We start from the raw sequence: 24,667 nt of genomic DNA on the forward strand, positions 1-24,667 counted from the left end.
TGTACAGTGTACTCGTATGCATAAAATAAATAAATACATCTTTGAAAAGGAGAGGCGGAAGGGGGGGAGGGGAGCTTCCTGAGGCAGTCGGTGAAAGTTAAGTAGTCACATTTTCAATCACAAAAAGGATATACAGTAGTCAATAACAAAAATTTGTGCTAGCCAGGCCTGAAGACATGCGTTTAACTCCAGTACTTTATAGAGGCAGAGGCAGGGGATGTCTGAGTTCAGGGCCAGAGTGAATTAGTTCCAGGACAGCCAGGGCTACACAGAGAAACCCTGTCTTGAACGCCCCCCCCCCCCCGCCCGCCCAAATTGTACTGGATAAGCTCAATTCTCTTCAAAAAAGCAGCCGAGACTTACAACAGAATTTTAGATGTGCTTTCAACTAATCCTATGATCACAAAAATGCAATCTGCTCCCTTGGATTTCACTAGCTGCCACAGAAATGGCATCAAAATGCACTAGACTTTCAGGTAAAGAAACATACCAAGGGTGTTGAAAAAGAAAAACCTTATTAAATCCAGTATAAACTTACACCCTTTTAGTGATAAAAAGTGGTACAAGAACAACCCAAAACACCACCCAAATAAATGTCCTAAGCCTGAGAGAAGACTTTTCCATCATTTTAACACAGAACACCAAGCCATGGAAGAACCTAGGCAAATTGGACTGCCCTCTCCTCCACGGACAGGCCACCATATTCTGTGCCTCCAGGTTCTAGTTCTACCCTAGAAAGCCTGAATTCACAGAACCTACACATCTCCTGCTCTATCCAATGCAATACTTTTCATGTTTCTATTGTTCCTTTTTCCTTTTAAGACATATTTTTTTAATATGTAACACCCAACACTCTACACACGAATTCCAACCTGGTGCTGGCTCACTTTCTTTACTGGGTCCTGTTAGAGATATATCTACTAAAGACTTGTTTTCAAGTCAAAGACCAATGTGAGGCTTTAAAAAGTGTTCTTGGGCCAGGTAATGGTGGCACATGCACACCTTTAATCCCAGCACTCAAGAGGCAGGCAGACTTCTGAGTTTGAGGGTTCCACTCCCAGTACTGCCAAAAGAGGGGAGGAAATCTTGAGTTACAGAGGAAAAAGAATGTGACTACTCCAGCAGGACCTAGATGGGACAAAAGCACCATGATATAATACCACCAAAGGGTTACAGTAAGGATGCAAACTGTTCCTCCAACACTGTTTATAGCTACCTGCCCACTAACAGTTATAAGGACTGCTTCTGAGTTTACTGCATATAAATAAATAAATAAATAAATAAATAAATAAATGAATAAATAAATAAATAAATTTGTTTGAAAAGTAAAGAACAAACTGCAAATTAAGGCTTGTTAAGGGTGGTCACAGTCAGCCTGAGCATGACTTCAGTCACCTCATTTCTGTTGTGTGAAATGTGCATTACTGGACTTCTCACTCACTCATTTAACAAATAATTATGTATTTTGTTGATCTACAGAGTTTTAAGATCTGATTCCAAAACATTTGTCCTCATGGACTCAGACAACTGGGAATAAAGCAGATGCTAAGAAAAGAGGAAGTGAGGGGGCTGGAGAGATGGCTCAGTGGGTAAGAGCACCCAACAGCTCTTCCGAAGGTCCAGAGTTCAAATCCCAGCATCCACATGGTAGCTCACAACAAGATCTGACTCCCTCTTCTGGAGTGTCTGAAGACAGCTACAGTGTACTTACATATAATAAATAAATCTTTTAAAAAAAAGAGCCGGGCGTGGTGGCGCACGCCTTTAATCCTAGCACTCGGGAGGCAGAGGCAGGCGGATTTCTGAGTTCGAGGCCAGCCTGGTCTACAGAGTGAGTTCCAGGACAGCCAGGGCTACACAGAGAAACCCTGTCTCGAATAACCAAAAGAGAGAGAGAGAGAGAGAGAGAGAGAGAGAGAGAGAGAGAGAGAGAGAGAGAGAGAAGGAAGAGGAGAAGGAACAAAGGAAGGAGAGAGCCAGAGCCGGTGAGATGGGACTTCCACAGCTGAGGTTCTGTGGGGTTTATCTTTTAACACAACACAGTCCACCAAAGGGAAGAAACTTCCCTCACTAAATAGAACATCCCATTCATGTGCTGATTAATCTAAAGCTGATTTGCCAGCTTTATGATAAGACTAAGAAGAAACCTTAGCTACAGCTTCCAGTCTTCAACAGTTGCACTACCACCTGGAAAGCTAAAGAAAAAGTAGTCAATCTATGACTTTGTATAAGCCAAACCTACATACAACTCTGGTGGTTGGTTGTTCATGCTTTTGCTAATTTACCTACTGATTCTTATGCCAAGAATCAAGTGTGATCCTGAATCCCAACCTCTTAAGCAGGTTACAGTTACTGAAACCAGAGGCTTAAACTGCTACATTTTCAGATATATGCAACTCCTTCTGCGAAGAGTGGTACCCTCCAAAATAAACAGTTCACTTAAGCACTGCTGAATGAGAGGTACTAAACTACCAGTCAGAATTTTTATCCACCAGTATGTTCTATCTTTAATTAGAAAGTTAGCTAACCAAAGTCAGAACCTACCTCATTAGTTATATTCTATCTTTAATGAGGAAAGCAAGCAAGCAAGCAAGCAAGCAAGAGAGAGAAGAAAAAGACGCCACTATGCATAAATTGATCTTACCTAGTTTACTCTTTCTATTTGCACTTTATAAACTACGGAACCAGTAACAAGACCAAGCACAAACTGAACAGTGGAGACTTCTCCTCAGCCAACAGCAGAAGGGAGAAATTCACCTCCTAGTCATTCTCACACTCAAGCAATGGGAGGTACATATGGAGAGTAACATCAATGAGGTGGGGTAGGTTAACAGAGGGAAAAGAATATCCACATCTTCTGGTAAAAGCTTTAGGAATTCAGGTGCCGTCACTTTCTTCCATCTCAAGAGAGGTCATGGCATTTATCCACTGTCATGACACCTGGGGTAGGGTACAACTTCATACAAATGGAATTTTAAGGAAGCCAGTCCTTTACAATCTGGCAGTCATTCTCACAGCCATATTAATGACGTATTTTTATGTATATTGGTGTTTTACCTGTGTATATGTCTATGTGAAGGTACTTGATCTCCCCAAACTGGAGTTACAGTTTTGAGCTGTCATGTGGGGTGTCAGGAACTGCACCCAGGTCCTCTGGAAGTACAGCCTGTGCTCTTAACCAATGAGCTATCTCTCTAGCCTTAGTGAAAGTCATTTCCAAGTCTATTTTCAGCTAGAACCTAATAAAGATTTCTAAACTATAGACACCCTGTCCCACAAATATAAGATTAAGGCCAGTGGTTCTCATCCTTAATAATGCTGTGGCCTTTTAATACAGTCTTTCATGTTGTGGTGACCCCTAATTATTGTTACTAGTTCCTAACTGGAATTTTACTAATTTTATGAATTATGTATAAATTTCTGATAGATATGAGACCTGTGGAAGGGTAATTCTCTCCCCACTAGGGGTCTTGAACTACAGGTCTCACAAACAAAACAAGTAACAAAACAGATCAAGAAAGGATAAAAATTCAGCTAGATCACCTAGGCAGTACTCAAGGAAACAAATATCTAGAAACAAAATCAAGAGTTTCATTTCAGCTGGGCACGGTGGCGCACGCCTTTAATTCCAGCACTCAGGAGGCAGAGGCAGGCGGATTTCTGTGTTCCAGGCCAGCCTGGTCTACAAAGTGAGTTCCAGGACAGCGAGGGCTACACAGAGAAACCCTGTCTCGAAAACCCAAAAGAGTTTCATTTCACAACCATCTGGGGCTTAGATGTTATCTATACCCTGAAAGATCTCTTTAAGAAGCCAGTTGTTATTTAAACTATTTAGTGTACTACTGAGAAAATAGCTTGCTCAAGGAAGGCATATGGGCAAATAAAAACATTTTTCCTTTGGACTTGAAATGGTGGATCTAACCAAGGTCATATTACTACATGAACACCTAAGAACCTGAGACCAGCAGCTGTCCACTGCCAATGCCAACAACTCAAGGAGGCTACTGGCAGTACTGCTCAAAGTAATGACACACCCAACCAAAAAGACAAGCTGTATACAGTGATGTGTGTCTGCAGTCCTAATACCCGTTTCTTCCTGCTCCTTGGGAAGTTTCTAAGAACCAGCCTGGGCCTGGTCTCAAATAAAACATACCTTCACCTCAAAACAAAGTTTGGGTACCCACGGGAGAACAAGACCTATAAAGCAGGCCTGAGGCTGGGCAGTGGTAGCACACCTCTAATCCAGCACTTCGGGTGGCGGGGCCGGGGCTGGGGTGGGTGCAGAGGCAGGTGGATCTATGAGTTCAATCAAGGCTAGCCTGGTCAGGACAGCTAAGGTTACAGAGATACCCTGTCTCCAAAACAAAAAACAAACAAACAAAAATCAGGCCTGAAAAAAGTTTAACTTATTAATTATACCAGAATTCCTGATCGATGGGCAGGGATCTCTCGAGGCCAGCCTGGTCTACAGAGTGAGTTCCAGGACAGCCAGGAATATACAGAGAAACCCTGTCTCGAAAGAAAAACAAACAAAAAAAAAAAGAAAAAAAGATTCTCTGATCAACTCTATTTCACAACACTACCCCAAATAAAAAGCCACAGGAAGGTGATACTTGGTAAAATACTACAATGTCCAAGAACAGAGAAGGCACACTATCTCAGTCCCCAGGACAGCAGAGTATAAACACAGCCCAATAACCGTGGAGAACGTCAAAGGCACGGTAACAATAAGCAACAGGTCAGTAGTAGCCATGCGATTTCACAAAACAAAAATCCAGCCACAACTTTGACAAAAGCCTATAATCCTTGACAAATCCAGTCACTGGCCAATTCAGAACACTGCACATAGTCCACAGAAGCACTAAGACACAGGTAGGCAGGTATGTATGGGCCAGCCTAGGCTATACACTGAGAGCATATGACTCAGTAGGGCTAAGTACATTTACAATGTTAACACACTCATCATTCAGATCCTTATTCAAAACTTGTCTTTCATCCATCACAAAGTCTGCTCACAAAATATTAACTTCTCTTTCCTGTCCCTGAAACCACTGCTCTATTCTTGTCTATGATTATACAAATATCTTCTCTGAGTGGAAAACCATCATTATTTGTCTCCTTGTACTTGTATGTTTCCATTTGGTACGATGTGCTCAGGATCCACCCATGTTATAAAACATGTGACAGTTTCCTTTTAAGTCTGAAGGATACTGTACTTTATAAGGATAACTATATTTTGCATATTTCTTCACTTTTCCTAAAGATGGAACAGTTGTTTCTACTGTTTTATTCTGCTAACAGGCTCTCTCTATGAAGCCTACAACTTTTGAACCTCCCTCCAGGACTTCTGTGAATAGTACTGTCACAGTGGCAAAGGCACAACCACTTTTACTCAATGTTAAAAAAAAAAAGTGCCAATTCATTCACTGAAAACTTCCCATACCAAATGACCAACAGAAATAGCTTCAACATTGATTTCACCAGCCAAAGAGCAGTCAACTGGGCCATAAGAAACCAAACTACTATCATTATCTCTACCTTCAAACTAACAAAGAGATGTTCCACAAGCGATATCTACCAGCAGATATCAAAAAAATGAAGGAAGGAAAGGAGGGAGGGAAGGAGGGAGGGAAGGAGGGAGGGAGGAAGCTAGGGAGGGGTGGGGGGAGAGGGAGGTCAAGCAAATCCAGAAGTACCATTGGCCCAGTATGTATCTTGCCTCACAGACTGGGTTTGAATTTATGACTCAGTTCCTGACCCAAGAGCAACAATGTGCAGAACTACAGAGCCAGCAACATCTAGGACAGAAACCTTTATAGTCTTTGATGTTTGGGCTCCTCTCTCTCTACAGTAAGTACCAAGTGTTATTTATATTTTGAGATCTCCGGGGATGACTCTAACCTTCAAGTCATAACTCTTGAGTCACTGCACAACCAAGAATAAAGAAACAGAGTCATGCCAGACACACCAGAAATCTGTTGAGTATTTATAATGTAATATGTTTGGCATCAATGTCCTCATAACCTAAACATAAGTGGACATGACTAAGTATAATGTTCTCTTTCCCCACATTTCTGATGCTGTAATAAAAGCTTGGAGAAAGTCTCTAGACTGCTGAACTGAAGCTGTCTTTTGCTACTTTCTTCCACCCCTTTCCTTCAACCCCCCCAACACTAGAAAAAAAAAAAAAAAAAAGGATAGCGATCCCTGAATAAAGTCAGGAGTAGGAAAGGGGGCAATGCTGCTGCCAGATATCTAATTTTGTCTTCTTGTTCTTTACATGCAACTACTTAGACAAATCTTGACCAATAGAGACCAACCAACAACAAGCCACCATATTTCTTGGGGGCCCCAGTATTTATATACCCTCTGAAAAGTCCAAAATTCCAAATGTCACACACTCTCAGAAATTATCTGCAGCTGTCAAAATCACATCCCTACTAGAGCATGTGGCAAATCAAAGTCAGCTGCTGTGGACAATCTGAAGCAGTCCTATATCCCATGGATTAATCCATGGGATTAAAACAAAAACATAAACTGGGCGTGGTGGCGTATGCCTTTAATCCCAGCACTCGGGAGGCAGAGGCAGGCGGATTTCTGAGTTCGAGGCCAGTCTGGTCTACAGAGTGAGTTCCAGGACAGCCAGGGCTACACAGAGAAACCCTGTCTTGAAAAACAAAAAACAAACAAACAAACAAAAAACCATACCCATAATTTTTCTGTTTTTTTTTAATTCCAGAATTCTTACTCACTACAGAGAACTCCAATGTGATTCAGTGGTCACAGCCTGGTGAGCTGATTTTCTTAGACCCAATGTTGTGTCCAGACGGAAAGCAGATATGGGAATGAGAGGAGAGGAGGACTTCTTCACTAGTAGTTTTGAACAAAACTGGAACACAGCTATCTTGTTGGCTAGAAAACAAGGAGAATAGAAGAGGGGCAGAATGACAGAACTGGCCTGGAAATCTACTGATAATCACCCCCACCCTCTCTTTCTACTATTTTTCAGAAGCCTTCTCAATATATGAGAGACGACTAACAATTTAGGGCAGGCTTGTGTTTCCAAGGGCAGATTGAGCCAATTTTTGAGGCTTCTCTGCCAGGTTCCCAGGGACACTGTAAATGATGACTGGATGCCAGGACTAATTCAAAAACAAAAACAAAACCACTGATTCCCTCAGAGCCTAGGGTTCTAGGCCCTGGCTGACATTCAAGCTCCTTGGTAGGCTGAGGAACTGTGGGACTGTGGAACCCTGGGCACCGATGAAATGGCATGGCAGTCAAAGATAGAGAAAGGTGTACAAGCAGGTTCCATGCCAGAAAGACCATTCAGAAAACAAACTAGCATGTCTAACTCCAAAAACATTCAACATCATACTTTTACTTCTGTTGTTTATTTCCTACTCTAGAAATAATGAGAAATTCCAAGAGAGGTTTCGGACACAGGCGAATATCTATCTGAGTTTGAGACCAGCCTGGTCTACAAAGCCAGTTCCAAGACAGCCAGGGTTACACAGAGAAACCCTGTCTGGGGGCGGGGGCCAGGGGGGGGATCATACTTGTCAATCTCAGAGAACCAACTTGCTAAAAAAGATGTACAACATTCTACCGCAGTCCAGAGATGCCAGCGTAAGTGTAGTGTCTGCAGTATATTGTAGGACCCAGGGGCACTAAGTTTCCCTATCTCTTTGCTGAGTGAGATAGTAAACCTAAGATTTCTTCAAATATACTAGCTTACTCCATTTTCCATAACCCCGTATCTGCCCTCCTCAAGTGATCTTCCAAAATGTTCTGAAGTGGATAGGCTGTTGTATGGCATTCACAAAAATTCCTTAATACTGAGGAACTAGAGGCTTTGTCCTTTATGATCTGGAACAAGCAAGGGTGTCCTCTAACTTGTGTTAAAGTCCTAACTAATCCAATAACAAAAGGAAACAAGAGAGACACAATTGGGAGGGAATAACTGAAAACTTTTCTTTGCAGATGCATGATTGCCTCCCCTAGAAAATACCAAAGAATCAACAGAAAGTTCTACACTAAAAGCAAGGATGCAGATACAAAAATGTGAAATTTAACTGCTTTCTTATATACCAACAACAAACTGAAATTTGAAATTACAAGTAATATCATAGTAAGTAAGTGAGGGGCCTGGCAGGCTGGAAGGCCCCAATGTGTTTGAAGCTTAAATTAATCACAAAATTAATCCATACATGTTGGAATAGGATGTCCAGAGACGTGTTTTTAAGACAGCAAAAGCAGGCTGCATAGCTGATTCAAGTGGAGCCCTGAGAGAAACAATGCAGGTGTGTGTAAACACACCTAATGTACAGTCTCCCTCACCTCCCACTCAGTCTCTACAGCACCTTCCACCTGACTATGAGGTTAGTGGGGCATAACATTTTCTCTAACTCTGAAAAGCTAATGACAAAAAAGATTGCACCATTCTAAGAGCCACCTGTTTCTCTGGTTGACTAGTGAATAATCATAGTTGCACCTGTGTACTCTTGACAGAGGCTGCTCCTCACAAAATTCTTCTAAACCACCAAGACCTTCCTATAGACCATGACCTTTTGTGGTCCTGAGCATTTATTTTAGCCCAAAAAGAGGATTTTCTATCATCAACCTTAGATTTTTTTTTTCTAATATTTAAAAAATGTTATGTGTTTTGCTTGTGGGCATGGACATATGTGTTCGATGCCTATGAAGGTCCCAAGAGGACACCAGATCCCCCTAGAATTAGAGCTACTGATGGTTCTGAGTGCTCAGAACTGAAGCCAGATCCTTGGCAAGAACAAGTACTCTTTTATTCAGCCACCTTCTCAGACCATTAAGCTTATATAAGAATTAAACCAAAAACATGTGTTAAACTATCCAGCATAGTAATGTAAAACTGTTATCAGAAAGGCTTTCTTCTTTCCTTCTCTCAGATACATATATATGTAGTTCTATAATTGTGAAACTTCCAAGAGCCCTCAACTTACATTTTTTTACCATTTTGGCAAGAAAACAGCATGGTATTGTGTACTTTGTTCTCCTTTATTACACCCTCAAATGTCAAGAAGGGATTGTAGAGAGATGGTTCATAGAGAAAAACTCTAGTTGAGGGGCTGGTGAGATGGCTCAGTGGTTAAGAGCACTGACTGCTCTTCGGAAGGTCCTAAGTTCAAATCCCAGAAACTACATGGTGGCTCACAACCATCTGTAATGAGATCTGACGCCCTCTTCTGGTGCATATGAAGACAGCTACAGTGTATTTAGATATAATAATAAATAAATCTTAGGGCTGGTGAGATGGCTCAGTGGTTAAGAGCACCCAACTGCTCTTCCAAAGGTCTGGAGTTCAAATCCCAGCAACCACATGGTGGCTCACAACCATCCATAACAAGATCTGACTCCCTCTTCTGGAGTGTCTGAAGACAGCTACAGTGTACTTACATATAATGAATAAATAAATAAATAAATAAATAAATAAAACCTCTGGCTGAGCAAGCACAGGACTGAATTGCATCCCGTCTTTCAGATAGGTGAGGGAAAGAAGATCTATAATTACAAACTTAAAGCAGTTTCTCTAACGATTTAACTAAACCAATGTCATTACATACTAGGAAATCAGCTCCATGGGAAAAATGACAATCATTTATCCATTGAAAATTTTATCCGTTGAAAATAACCCAACAGCCACCTGAGGCTCAAAGAAAGGAAACAGCCCAGAGGTGGTAGCCAACACCTTTAATCCTAGAGTTTGAAAGGCAAAGGCAGATAGATATCTATGAGTTCCAGGTGGCCAGCCTGGTCTATAGACTGAGTTCCAGGACAGCCAGGAATACACACAAGAGAAATACTGTCTCAAACCTGCCCCCCCCACACACACACAAAATCCAACACACACACACACACACACACACACACACACACACACACACAAGCAGAGATGGGCTTGGTAATGTAGCTGTGATCTCAACACTAGAGATGTGGAGGCAGGAAGATCCGGCTACATAAGATCATGTCACTCCCCACAACCCTGCTCCCAAAAGTCAACAAGCAAATAGCAAGCAAGCACAACATGAAGAGATCACCATTTATCACAGATGGGCTCAAGATGGCTCAGAGGTTAAGAACACAGGCAGCTCTTTCAGAAGACCAGGGTCCCAGCACCTACATGACAGCCCATATCTATAACTCCTGTTTAAGAGAATCCAGCACCCTCTTACCTCTGCAGGCACCAGGTTCACACATACATACATACATGGAGTACACAGACATACACATGGGTGCAAAATACTCATACTCAAAAAAGACAAATAGGTCTTTATTTAAAAAAAAAAACAAAAAAACCAACTTTCTAAGATCCCAACATTTGGGTAATTGTTGGTACATCCTATGTCTCATTGTCTATACCCTTTAAAATATTCTGTTCTACTTTCTGTTGAGTCCTTTCCCAGTTTACAGAAATACCATGGTACGTGCAGAAATGAACATCTGAGGAAAAAAACACACTTGATATGGTGACTTGTTAGCCAAAATGTCAGACATCCACTTCATAGAGATAGTATGGCCTTCCCATTTTAGGCAGGAAAGGCCCCTTCTGATAGAGTGCTATTTGTGACCAATCATTTGTCTTAAGGTAGAAGGCCCTGTCATTCTATTAGTAAGATGATCACTATGCAATGAATGGATACAGCATACTCTCCACATTTAAAAAAAAATTCTATTTTAGTCTAATACTCACTAAAGATCTAGCCCGTCCTCCAATCTTTTCTGAGTGTTCTGCCTGCCTGCACGTGTGTGTACCATGTGTGTGCCTGGTACAAATGAAGATTTCAATAGAGGGGTCAGAGTCCCTGAGCCATTAATTACAGATGGTTATGAGCTTCCTTGTAGGTGCTAGGAACCATACCTGGGTACTGTGTAAAAGCAGCAAGCATTCTTACTGAGCCATCTCTTTAGCCCAACTTCTGCCACTTCTATAGAAAGTCAACAACTCTTTTCATTTTAATTAATTTTATTTTGACTTAATGTGGGCAAGTGTTTGACTTGCTACTTTATGCCTGGAGCATTGCCCTCCTGAAACTGGAGTAATAAAAAGTTTTAAGCTGCCATGTGCATTCTGGAAATAGAATGTGTGGGGCAATGGGCTATGCACAGACTGTCTGGTCTCCAGTAGAGCTGAGGTTGTGAACCCCGGAGAAACCCAGTGGTGGTAATTCATTCCTACTTACATGGGACAGAAGGTGTTCCCTCATGTCTCCTGGACCCCTGGCTCCTGTCAAAGTTATCGCCCCCATAGCCCTCACAGGAGAAGCATGTGCCTGGCTAGTAGTCACATAGACAATGTCCTAAGCTTCTGACCTTCAGGCTAGACTTCTCCCAGCTACCTAGCAACAACAAGATAACACAGGCCACTATAAGAGGGCTGCTTGGCCTCTCCTTGCTCTCTTACACACTCTCCTCATCCTCTCTCTTCACTCCCTTATTCTAACTTCTTACTCTCTCTAACCTCTTACTCTCTCCATCTTACTCTCTAGCCTTTCTTCTCTCTCTCCTTTCCCCTTTCTCTCCTCTTGGCCATGGCCGGTCTCTCCCTCTTTCTACCTTCTCTCTTTCCCCCTGCCTTTCTACAATGAAGCTCTAAAACCACAGACTGTCTCTGTTCATCAAGGCCAGCTGTGCTTGGACAATGGGATAGGCTTTCTCCTAACAAACCGTGCCTAATCTCCCATCAGAAGGCCTTCCTGTGCTCCAGCCACAGACCAGACTAAGGACTCTCGCCTGCATGGGAACCTTCTCCCCTGCCCTCTCTCCCTTATCTCTGGGGCCGAGAGTGTCACCCCGGGGCCCCTGGTATTGGGGGCTGCCCCTTGTCCACACACCCCCAACCCCCACTAGAGTTCACACAGCCCAGATGCCCACTCGGGGTCCAGTGGAAAGCCTCCTGCAGTCCTCCCACGTCAGCCTGCCCAGAGCACAGGCACTCTGGCAGGACATGGGCTCTCTACCTCTCCCCTCCTTCCCACACACCCCCACACCCACAAACATGGATCATGAGAAATGAATGTTCAACACCTGAGCCATTTCAGCTCCCAAGTTCTGCCGTATCCACAAAAGTCACCCAATTCCTTTTTGATAATAAGGGTCCCTAGTCAGAATAGTAATCAATTGTAGTTTCTTGACAAGAACTCAGAATGAAAGGGCATGTGGGCAAGACCTTGGGTACCCAAATGTCAGCTACTACTCCCACCTGCAGCTCATTCGCACAATTCTCCAACCTCAGGCAGAGCTGTCAAATAACAGTGACACATTTCCATGGTTTTTTGGTAACAACACGAGTAGATTCTGGGACATGATGTCCATGCTTCCTCCTCCCTCCTTCTTACAGAGCTGGAGTAGTCGGTCAATCCCCATCACTCAGGAGAGCATGAAATGGCATTCTAGTGCTAGCTTATAGAAAATGGCCACCTGCTTCTGCAATGCACTCACCCATCTACGTTCTAGAGAAATGGCTCAGCATTTAAGAGTGCTCAATAGGGCCGGGCGTGGTGTCACACGCCTTTAATCCCAGCACTCGGGAGTCCGAGGCCAGCCTGGTCTACAAAGTGAGTTCCAGGACAGCCAAGGCTACACAGAGAAACCCTGTCTCGAAAAACCAAACCCCCCACCCACCCACACCCACACACACAAAAAGAGTGCGCAATAGGGTGGCACATATCTTTAATCCCAGCACTTGGGAGGCAGAGGCAAGAGGATCTTTGAGTTGGAGGACAGCCAGGTAGCTTACAACTGACTTCACAGACAGGAGATCTGCTCCCCTCTTCTGGTTTCCAAGGGCACTGCATTCACATGCATATAATCATATCCATACATAGATGCATAATTAAGAAATAAATCTTTGAAAAAAAGTAAAAATATGACTAAAAATATCAGTGCTGTGGGGGGGAAAAAAACCCTTGCAAAGTGGTGCCTCTAGGTTCAATGAATGGCTTGAAAGATTATTTTAAAAAACCATTTGTTTTAATCCCAGCACTCGGGAGGCAGAGGCAGGCAGATTTCTGAGTTCGAAGCCATCCTGGTCTACAAAGTGAGTTCCAGGGCAGCCAGGGCTACACAGAGAAACCCTGTCTGGGGGGAACGGAGGACATTTGTTGGAGCTGAAGAGATGTCTCTGGTTAGGAGAACTGGCTGCTTTCCAGAGAACCTGTACTTGATTCTCAGCATCCACATGGCACTCACAACTGTCTATAACTCTAGTGTCAGGGTATCTGACCCTCTTCTGACTTCCTAAGGTCCTGCATAATAATTGTGCAGAGATACATGCAGGCAAAACACCCATATACATAAAAATAAAATTTAAAAGAATGCGGGAATTCTGGAAATGGCAGCATACACCTTTAATCCTAGCACTCAAGAGACAGAGTCAGGCATATTTTTTTTTTGAGTTCCAGGCCAGCATGATCTATATTGTGAGTCCAAGAACAGCCAGGGTTACATAACAGAGAGAACCTGTCTCAAAAGAAGAAAAAAGTTGGAGGTGGAGAAATGGCTCAGTAGTTAAAAGAGTACTGGTTGTTCTTCCAGAAGTCTTGAGTTCAATTCCTAGCATTCATGTCACACAGCTCCAGTTCTAGGGGATCCAAAGCCTGTTTCTGGCCTCCACTGGCACCAAGCATGCTTAGTGCACATACAGACATGAAGGCAAAACCTTCATATACAGAAAATGAAAATAAATAGTTTAGAAAAAAGTTTGTGGGACTAGCAATGGAGCTCAGTGGATAGAGAACTTGTCTAACACAAACTTAACCCCATTTTCCTACACATACACACATATACACCTTGGGTGTGATAAAATTTTAGCACCTAGGCAAATGAAACAAGTTCCAGACCATCTACATAGTAAAATTGAGGCCAGCTGAGAATATCTAAGACCCTGTCTCAGACACAAAACAAACACACCCAAATGTGGGAAAGAGAAGTTATTACCTGTAGACTAAAAGATGCACACGAGGACTGGGGAGAAGGTTCAGTGATTAAGAGCACTGACTGCTCTTATAAAGGACTTGGGTTCAGTTACCAATACATCATGATATGGTGGCTCACAACAGGCTACAATTTCCAAGGATCCTGTGCCCATTTCCTATCTGAGAGCACCAGGCATTTACATCTATAAATGTTTAGGAACAAGAATACCTGTCCTTAACATTTATATACATATTTTTAAAAGATGCACACATTCAGAAACAGAAAATAATTTTCAAGCTTAAAACTTAAAACAATGCATCACATGTTCAACCACAGAGACTAAAAGAACATCAATAAAAACAAAACTCAAAAAAAGTAGACTTATTTACTCAGCTCAGGCTAGAATTTTCTCTAAAACAGAAGTGAAACATCGGGCTGGAGAGAAGGCACAGCAGGTAGGAGCACTGACTGCTCTTCCAAAGGTCCTCAGTTAAATCCCAGCAACCACATGGTGGCTCACAACCACCCATAAAACCACCCATAATGAGATCTGATGCCCCCTTTTAGTGCATCTGAAGACAGCTACAGTGTACTTATGTATAATAATAAATCGTTTTAAAAAAGTGAAACATCGCTTCAGGAAGCAGAATTAACATGAGAATACAAAAAGCATCAGGCCAACACACAAGTATCTTTGCCGGAGATTTAATGAACACTTTAAAATTGGACCAAGGATAAAGGATGTGAATCTTCTCCCCATTTTAGCTGGGCAATAAAAGCTAAAGACTGTGATTGTGCAGTAGAGGAGAAAGATGGGACTGAAGGTTTGAGAGTGGGGGTAGTTAGAGAGGCAGAAGAGGATCAAGTAAGTCATGATGGACCAGAACCACGTGGCCAGGAGAAACCGCAAATAATAAAGGGTCTCATAGCTGGGGAATAAGTTAGTATAGTGTTAAGATCTGCCCAATCTAGATATATCTTATAATAACTGGATCATATGTTTTTTTAATGTGGGCTTACTGGGGTTGAAAATTCTTAGGAACAGGCAGGGGAAGTGGCCCCTACAGAACATCTTCATGTTCAGAGGAAAAAGCAGTACTAAAAAGGACAAATCTGTCTCTGGGACTAAGGTTAAAACATACATGGGGCTGGTGAGATGGCTCAGTGGGTAAGAGCACCCGACTGCTCTTCCGAAGGTCCAGAGTTCAAATCCCAGCAACCACATGGTGGCTCACAACCATCCGTAACAAGATCTGACTCCCTCTTCTGGAGTGTCTGAAGACAGCTACAGTGTACTTACATATAATAATAAATAAATAAATCTTAAAAAAAAAAAAAAAAAAAACATACAACTGTCAGTCGGGCGGAGGTGGTGCATGCCTTTTAATCTCAGCACTTGGAAGGCAGAGGCAGGTGGATTTCTGAGTTCAAGGCCAGCCTGGTCTACAGAGTGAGTTCCAGGACAGCTAGGACTGCAGAGAAACCCTGTCTTGAAAAACAAAAACAAAAACAAACAAAAAACAACCCCTAAAACATACAACTGTCATGACAAGTGAAAAAAGCTAATGAAAAGGCCACTTGTCATATAGCACCTATTTCTATATGTCCAAGGTAAGCCATAGTAGTATTCAGATTCAAAACTGTACCCATGCTAGGCTCTGGTGGCTACCCATGCTTTCAATCCCGGCACTTGGGAGGCAGGGGCATGGGGACCTCTGAGTTCCTCTCTGGGGGAGTGGGGTAAGTAGGGTAACAACTGTACCCACCCACACCTTAGTTGTCACTTTTAACTATGTATGGTATGAACAGATAGCTGCTTTTCTGTCACTATAGGCCAGTCTTACGTTATTAACTACTTCCCTCCTATTATCTGGATGTTTCCAGTTTTTCAAGTATGGTCATTAGAGTGAAGAAAGTGATCAATAAGCATCCAATGGCTAATTATTATACTGTACCCTGTGAAAGACACAGGACAAAAGGCCCTAATCAACGTGCAACAAGGCCATGCATAGAGTGGTAGGCACCTATAGTTCTCACTATTCAGAAGGCTGAGGTAGAACTATCATTTTAAGACCAACTTGGGCAATATAACAGGACTCTGCCCTCCAAAACAATCAAACACAAGAGACCCCTTAGCAAGCCAGGCAGAGAGATTCAATGACCTCTCAATGTCTGATGCCCTCATTCTGACATCTGACTACTTAAAGAGAACAACTTAAAAAAAAAAATGGGTGCTGGTGAGATGGCTCAGTGGGTAAGAGCACCCGACTGCTCTTTCAAAGGTCCAGAGTTCAAATCCCAGCAACCACATGGTGGCTCACAACCATCCGTAACGAGATCTGACGCCCTCTTCTGGAGTGTCTGAAGACAACTACAGTGTACTTACATATAATAAATAAATAAATCTTTAAAAAAAAAATGTCCACTGGCCAGGCAATGGTGGTGCATGCATGCCTTTAATACCAACACTAGGGAGACAGAGGCAGGTGGATCGCCATGAGCTCGAGGCCAGCCTGGTCTACAAATCAAATTCCAGGACAGTCAAGGCTGTTACACCAAGAAACTCTGTCTTGAAATCAAAAAACAAACAAACAAAAAACAAAAGGGGGGGGTGGCTTCCCTACCTTCCTCCCTGCCCACATCTTTAAACCTACCACAATTCCAATCCATTTTATCTCTTTAAAAATCATTCAGAGAAGTATGTTGTAGCACAAATGCCAAAAGCCACCAGATCCCCTGCTGTCTGTTTGCCCACAGGAACACAGAGTGTGTTTGGGCACATGTGGTCCTCAACAGTTTCTAAACAACCATTTTTGCACCAGAAGGCTTAGCTCAGGCTCAATGCTGCCAGCTTCCTATCACAGTTATGTGGGGAATAAGTAGGCCTTGAACACAGCTTTGTGACCCAAGCAGGAATACAGGAAACGGTTACCATATATTTATAGTCTCTGTCTGTCTGTGTGTGTGTGTGTGTGTGTGTGCGCGCGCGCACACACAGCATGGTGGCCAGAGGATAACTGTTATGTCTTTCTTTGGGATCAACCCACCTTTTGGTTGGGCTTTTTTGACATGATCTCTCACTAGCCTAAGGCTTGCCAAGTGGGCTAAGCTGGCTGTCCAGCAAGTTCCAGAGAATCCATCTGTCCAATACTAAAATTACACGTATATGCCACCTCATCTAGACTTTTTAAAAAATAAATTGAGGGCTGGTGAGATGGCTCAGTGGGTAAGAGCACCCGACTGCTCTTCTGAAGGTCAGGAGTTCAAATCCCAGCAACCACATGGTGGCTCACAACCATCCATAACGAGATCTGACTCCCTCTTCTGGTGTGTCTGAAGACAACTACAGTGTACTTACATATAATAAATAAATAAATCTTTAAAAAAAAAAATAAAAAAAATAAAAATAAAAAAAAATAAAAAATAAATTGACATGGGTTCTCAGTTCCCACAATTGCAATCAAGCGCTTTAGTGATTTATCTCCCTAGCTTCCTAGAAGGTAGTGTGCTTTCCCTTCTAGGCTGCATAGCTATGACACAACTATAAGACTGGGTTATAAGCCCTTGTACCTGCAAGCCAACAGTGCCCCACAAGGAGATTTACTGAGCCAAGCTGTGGTAACTGTTTATTGGCAGGCAATGCACTAGTAGCAATTTTCCCAGTTAAGTGCCAACTTTCACTGAATATCCACATGCTTAAAGAATGAAGCTGTACCCAGACCGAGAAGCAATTACTGACTACACTAAGACTTAGAGCTCACAGATGTATTTCAATCTCATGAGGATCTTGAACACAAAAAGAGTACAGAACCTTGGGTTTATAACCACCAAGCTCATTGGCTTCAACAACAAAAACCAGTCTATTTAAAATCTATGTGACCCCTTTACCTATACCTCAAATTGGCACAAACTGGAAAGGCAAAACTTACAACTTTTTAAAAAGAACTATGCAGTATCCAATAAGATGTGTTTGGTGAGGGGGATACATATGCTGCATACCTGCAGAGGTCAGAGGACAACTATTTTGGGTGTCTATTCTCTCCTACTAAGTGGGTCCTAGAATCAAACTCAGGTCATCTGGCTTATGTAAAAGCACCTTTATAACTTGCCCTTTATAACTTTTTCAACAAAGAATATAGCTGGCACCAGAGCAGTGCTCTTGCCAAACACAAAGGAGAAGTTAATAAATTCACATACGTTAAAATTAAGATCCTCTGACAATCAAAAGATACTCTAAGTGACATAGAGAAGGGCACCAAACTTTACCCACAAAGATGCAGTGCTCAAGATCATTATAATTAAAGTCACAGTGACATTTCACATCCATCAAAATTAAATCTGAGCTGGGTGGTGGTGGCGCACGCCTTTAATGCCAGCACTTAGGAGGCAGAGGCAGGCGGATTTCTGAGTTCGAGGCCAGCCTGGTCTACAAACTGAGTTCCAGGACAGCCAGGACTATACAGAGAAACCCTGTCTCGAAAAATAAAATAAAATAAAATAAAAAGTAAATAAATCTATTACTCTATTGATAAACTTGGAAAGTCAAACTGCTAACAATTGTTTTGAAAATACTTGGTCATTTTACAACAGCATCCCCACTGACCCACGCCCATCTTACATTTAAAATGCTCATGACAACACCCACCCACCTACCTACCTACCTGCCTCCCTCTCCCCCCCCCCTCTCTCCCTCCCTCTCCCCCTCCCCTCTCTACAGGGTTTCTGTGTAGCCCTGGCTGTCCTGGAACTCACTCTGTAGATCAGGCTGGCCTCGAACTCAGAAATCTGCCTGCCTCTGCCTCCCCTTCCTGAGTGCTGGCATTAAAGGCGAGCACCGCCACTGCCTGGCTTTTTTTTCCCCCTTTTAAACACTACTCTCTTAATGTGCCTGTTCTGTACCCTCAATAAAAACAATTCTGATGGCACAAATGTCTACAAAATAAAAAATTGAATAAGCACACACATGTGCACAAAATTAAAAGAGGAAAACGAGTAAACTCGCACAGAAAATATAAAGTTCAACATATATTTTGACCACACCATGCATTCAGGCATGCACTCAAGGCGCACAGAAACTGGTGTGTCACATGACAACACTGAGAGACAGTATCCACCATCAACACAACTACTAGCTGGGTGTGATGACACAAACCACTAATTCTAGCAACCAGAAAACCATAGGATAGTGACTTTGAGACTAGCTTGAGTTATATAAGGAGATCAAAGCCAGTCTTGGCTACATAACACTTTTTGGACAACTGTCTGGCAGTTCCCTGGAAACTACTTAAAATACCAGTACTACAAAATCCATGGTTCTATCTATCCTTACATGTATACATCTAAAAGAGAAAAGAAGCACATTTATACAAAACCAGAACACCTCATGTATAAAAATTAACAGCATTAATGACAGAAAAATGAAACAATCCAATCAAGTATTCATCAATTGATTAAAAGTTGATCTTTTATTATGATTATCGGATATTCAGTACCCAAGAATCAATGCTATTTCCTATTACAACTGCTCAAAATGATAGAAACCTCAGACTTTAGAAACCTCTTTAAAAAAAAAATTAACCTTCTCTGGCCACACTGAAACAACACAAAGAAAAGTATTACCTTTATTTAGTGAGTATTTAGTGAGTTTTCTCAGAATGAGACCTGCTGAACCAAGAGATAGATAGATAGATAGATAGATAGATAGATAGATAGATATCAAAACTATTCAGGCATATTCTTGTACATTGTACAAAACATGTCAAAGTGACAATACTGGGGTTCCAGAATAACTGATAGGATGAGACCTTAGGAAAGTGAAGATATGGGTCTAATCCATTTAACCAGTTGACTTTTATTCTGTGAATTGAGATGGGAACCCAAGGCTTTAAGCATGCCAGACAAAGCCTTTTGTAGCTGACCCACTACTCAGCCCCTGACTTTGTTTTTCAGAAATGGTTTCACTATGAACCTAAGACTAGCCTCAAATTTGAGCTCCTCATGCCTCAGCCTCAACTGCTGGGATGAAAGGATGCCATCATACCTGATGCTGGTTGCTGATTTTAAGACTACTGTGAAAGACACCTGACTGTTTGAACTATTTACATAGTTATATGCCCTTGAGTACACCTACCTCAGCTCCCAACTGCAAGGCACTGTTAGTGTACAGGCAGGGTACAAGAATTGTAGCTATCAGTTGGCTTCTACATTAAAGAGTTTTTTAGCCTGTGTTCAGAAAGCAGGCAGGCAGGTGGCAACCTATGGAGGCACACGTCTTTGATCCTAGCATCAAGGGAAAAACAAAAACAAAAAACAAAACAAACAAATAAAACCAGTTGAATGAATCTCTGTGAGTTTGAGGTCAGTTTGATCTACACAGTGAGCTCTAGGCCAGCAAGTGTTATGACTAGAGCGATAGCTCAGCAAGTTAAGAAAACTGGCTGCTCTTCCAGAAGACTCAGGAGGTTCAACTCTCAGCACCCATGCTGGCTCCCAACCACCTGAAGCTCAGTTTCAGAGGACCCCCTTTACTGGCCTCTGAAGGCACCAGGCATGCAAGTGATACACAAGATACATGCAGGCAAAACACCCAGACACATAAAATAAATAAAATCAAGTGTGGCACATGGTGGGACATTTTTAGTCAATGAGGTATTATTAATCTATTACATGGATACACCTAGTAAAACATTATCCTAAGTGTAAGCTAGTCACAAAAAAAATTTAAAAACCACTGATAATGTTTATATAATAATATATGGCTTAAATTCATAGAAACAGTAAGTAGGAGTATAATTGTCATGATGTGGTAATAGGACAACAAAGACATTCTGGAAGAGCCACCAATATGACTCAGCAGGTAAATGTACTTTGCTGCTAGGCCTGCTGACTTGAGTTCAATCCCAGGAATCCACATGGTATAAGAAAGCAGCTATTCCCAAAAGAACTGTCCTCTTACTTCCACACTGTGGCACTCATGCACTCAAATAAATAAAATGTAAAACAAAGGTACATATCTTCACACAATGATATGCATGCAACTAACATTATTCTGGTGATGAATTTTATGTATTTTTAATGACTCCCTCTGCCAAAAAAAAAAAAGTAAGCAATAACTTTACTCCACACTTTTAAGCTGTAAGTGAAGATTGGAAAAAACCACCACCACCTCTCAACCACCACCACTACCAGGCTGTCAGTATTTAAAGACCTACAAAGCCCGGCGGTGGTAGCGCACGCCTTTAATCCCAGCACTCAGGAGGCAGAGGCAGGTGGATTTCTGAGTTCAAGGCCAGCCTGATCTAAAAAGTGAGTTCCAGGACAGCCAGGGCTGCACAGAAAAACCCTGTCCCAAAAAGCCGCCCGCCCCCCCCAAAGACCTACACAAAATAATTGCTCAAATAAACAGCAAACTAATAAAATGAGTATCATTACTTGGAAATAAATGATTGTTTCATAAGCATATACTCAATTGAAGGCAGGAAACACTCTATGTTCCTCATTTCACTGCACATAAACTCGGCCCTTATCTACTGCTCAGTGCTGGCAGCCAGCACCTGCTTGGTGCTTGGGACAGAAAAGTGCTCAATAAGCATACATTTAAATACCAGAAAACTATCCAAAAGTGCACAAGGTCCAATTCTACAACTTGGGAGCCATCCTGAACCATCAGGTAACTCTTTCTCCTCATCTTGACTCCCACTGACTCCAAGGAGAACTTCTAACAGTATTTCTAGTAGCATAGTTCAGTTTCTCTCCATTGTTCACATTCTCTCCATATACAAAACAAGGTGCCAAAATGGGCAGTCTTGCTCAAAGCTCCACTCACAAAATGGGGTTCAGGGTGAGAATACTCTAAGTACTAAATAACTTGTATGATAACAGGATGAATAGATGGGGTAAAGGCAAGAGAAGCCCTCCCAACGAAGCTGAATCTACCACCAGTGTTCTCAACCCACTTTGAGTCTGGCTTTCTCAAGCTAGGTTCTCATTTCTAACTTTAGAGGAAGAGAAAGGATGCACCCATGCTTACTTAATATTATTATTATCTGGCCTTCTCTTCTCTCTCCCCAGAACCTCGGCACCTCTTACTAACTTCTGAGAACAATATTGAGTGATACCAGGTCTAGCTTAGATTTCCCCTTGCATTAGCAGTATGCCTCTCCTGCCTTCAGGGCCATGTCCACAAGAAAATGGTCATAAGACTATAAAGTGAGGCCACTTTTCCTAAAGCCTGTCAAAGCAGTTGACAACAGCACTGACTGAATTCTCCAGACTATTTCAAAGGCTCACTTATGCACAGGGTAGTATCTACCAGGCTGAATAACCCACTGAACACTGGACAGAACTGTTCTAGAAATTTGGAGAGTTACCAGCTATGTTGGCACACGCCTGTAATTTCAGCACTCCTAAGTCAGAGCCAAAAGGATCACAGCAGGCCAAGGCCAGGCTGGTCTATATAAGGAGTTTCGCGCCAGCAAAGGATACAAAAATCTTCCCCATTTCACAATACAATACAGACAAAGTGAGAAAAAGCTGGAGAAATGAATGAATGATTTACTGAATAAGTGATTTGAGCAAGTGCATTGTGACATCCAAACTGGCTCAGGAAGAATGGGGTGTATGACTGGAGGAAGTGAGACAACACAGAAATGAAGCATGACAGTAGCCTGGCACAGAAACCAGGATCCTCTAAGAAGGGAGTGTGACTTTGGAAGTGGAGAAGTAACTATGTTGCAGTAAATTATATTTTGATCATGAGTTAGTTTAAGAGCAAGTTTTACATGGAGCTTACTTAACCACTTCTACCGTTTTCTTCGAACTAAGACATACTCTTGAACCAAACTTTTACTTGAGTAGATTACAGCTGTCATTTTATTTATAGTCAGTTTTTTTTTAAAAAAAAGTAAAATAGGTCCGGGAAGTGGTGACGCATGCCTTTTCCAGCACTCGGGAGGCAGAGGCAGGCGGATTTCTGAGATCGAGGCCAGCCAGATCTACAGAGTAAGTTCCAGGACAGCCAGGGCTACACAGAGAAACCCTGTCTCGAAAGAACACAAATAAATAAACGTAAAGTGAGAAAAAGCAGAAGTGACTGTTCAGCAGTTAAGAGCACTTGCTCTTTGTAGAGGACTTGGAGTTGATTTCCAGTATCTACATGGGGGTCAATAGCCACCTGTATCTAATTCCAGGAGGCCTGATACTCTCATCTGGCTTCAATGGGCATGACAACACAGAAATGCATGCAGACAAATACCCATATAGAGGCTCTCTAGCTCTGGCTGACCAGGAACTTACCATATAAACCAGGATACAAAGCCAACTCAAGGATATCTGCCTCCCTCTACCTCCCAAGTGCTAGGAATAAAGGTCTGCACTGCCACACCTGACTACAAAAAAACAAAACAAACAAACAAAAAACCAACCAAACAAACAAACAAAAACACAAACAAAGCAAGGAAAAAATAAGTACAATGAAAACTGCTCTATCTCCATACAGCTTGAATATAGTATCTGCCTATCACATGCAAAGTCCTGGACTCAATCTCCAACAGTACCAACAGCACCCAAAGCGGGGTGGGAATCCAGCTGGGACTGGGGCAGTGGGCAGCCAGGGATGACTCAGGACTTCATCATTAAGAAACTATACTGGGAGCCGGGCGTTGTGGCGCATGCCTTTAATCCCAGCACTCAGGAGGCAGAGGCAAGCGGATTTCTGAGTTTGAGGCCAGCCTGGTCTACAAAGTGAGTTCCAGGACAGCCAGGCCAGGGCTACACAGAGAAACTGTCTCGAAAAAACAAAAACAAAACAAAAAAAAAAAAAAAAGAAACTATACTGGGGGACTGGAGTGGTGACTCAGAGTACTGACTGCTGTGCCAGAGGTCCTGAGTTCAATTCCTGGCAACCATGTGGTAGTTCACAACCATCTGTAATGGGATCTGATGTCCTCTGCTGGTGTCTTAATACAGTTACAGCATACTCATATAAATAAGTCTGAGAGAAAAACAGACAGAAAGAGAGAAAGAGAGAAACTATAACTATACTACTTTTATGGTGGACAAGAGTTCAATTCTTAGCAAATCTGGCAGCTCACTGCCACCTGTCCTGTATTTTCAGCTCTAGGTACCTGCCCTTAACAAGCACATATTCCCATATAGACACACATATACACATAACTAAAAACAAAATATAACTTCAAAAAATTATCCCATAGGGCACACCTGCTAAGAATCACATCTGCCTCTCCAAAGAGGTTAGGAATCTTCAACTAACTATCTGCTTCAGTTCTTCTGGTCATTTTCTCTTGATATGGTCTCATGTAACCAATGCTAGCCTTGAACTCATGATCTCCCAGCCTCTGCTTCCTGAGTATTGGGATTACTGGCATACACTACATCTACAATATAGACATGGAAAGCACCTTTGCTCACCCTCAAATTCTTGCTATATGTGCAATATACAGCACTATGGCTAATTACCCACTAAATCCAGTATATGCATTGAACAGGGGTCCTCAAAAAGGAAAATTCCTTTGAATAATGTTGGGGGCAGGGATCACCTACAAACTTAATTCAATTTGTACCACCAAAAGTAATGTTAAAAGACTGAAGGCTCACCATAATCCTGACCATCTAATCCATACAACTGATTCTGACAAGACTTGGCAAGTGAGCTAAAGCTCTACTCTTGCTCCACTGTATTGACTTATTCCCACTC

At 42.2% G+C, this 24,667-nt stretch overlaps 1 protein-coding gene across 25 annotated transcripts in view; it reads right to left on the minus strand.

Moving 5' to 3' along the window:
* Brd4 (bromodomain containing 4) overlaps positions 1–24,667 on the minus strand; it is an 88,472-nt gene that overhangs the window by 50,017 nt on the left and 13,788 nt on the right. For 12 of the 25 annotated variants that reach the window (NM_020508.4, XM_030249928.1, XM_006524685.2 and 9 more), the window contains exon 2: positions 6,753–6,912. The exons of 10 other annotated variants lie outside the window; for them this stretch is intronic. The gene's annotated coding sequence lies outside the window, so the exon portion shown is untranslated. Of the gene's footprint in view, positions 1–6,708; positions 6,913–20,083; positions 20,233–24,667 lie in introns of all 25 variants that reach the window. 3 more of the 25 variants (XM_030249924.1, XM_030249922.1, NM_001286630.1) reach the window with 2 other exon arrangements.

This window comes from Mus musculus, chromosome 17, assembly GCF_000001635.26.
Source record: "Mus musculus strain C57BL/6J chromosome 17, GRCm38.p6 C57BL/6J".
NCBI lineage: Eukaryota > Metazoa > Chordata > Mammalia > Rodentia > Muridae > Mus > Mus musculus.